Raw genomic sequence first — 418 nt, 5'->3', positions numbered from 1 at the left:
GCAGGGGTAAATAGGTAGGTGTTATGTGAAATAGAAGATCGTAAGTAATGAAATGACATGTAAATGCATCAAAGTTACTTTATATATATTGCAAATTTGTGAACTGATTAATCATATTATAAGTTTGTTGGGATTATGTACCTCAAGCTCAATTGGGGGTAATAGTTTGATTTTGATTCATATAGGCAGGGGTAAATATGTAGGTGTTATGTGAAATAGAAGATCGTAGGTAATGAAATGACATGTAAATGCATCAAAGTTACTTTATATATATTGCAAATTTGTAAACTGATTAATCATATTATAAGTTTGTTGGGATTATGTACCTCAAGCTCAATTGGGGGATTATGTACCTCAAGCCCAAAACCAACATAATAAAATAATAAAGATTAAGAGAAAGTAAAGAGATTTCGAATAG

This window comes from Ipomoea nil, unplaced genomic scaffold (genome assembly GCF_001879475.1).
Source record: "Ipomoea nil cultivar Tokyo-kokei standard unplaced genomic scaffold, Asagao_1.1 scaffold2662, whole genome shotgun sequence".
In the NCBI taxonomy this organism is placed as follows: Eukaryota; Viridiplantae; Streptophyta; class Magnoliopsida; order Solanales; family Convolvulaceae; genus Ipomoea; species Ipomoea nil.
Note: the sequence above shows the minus strand (reverse complement) of the source record.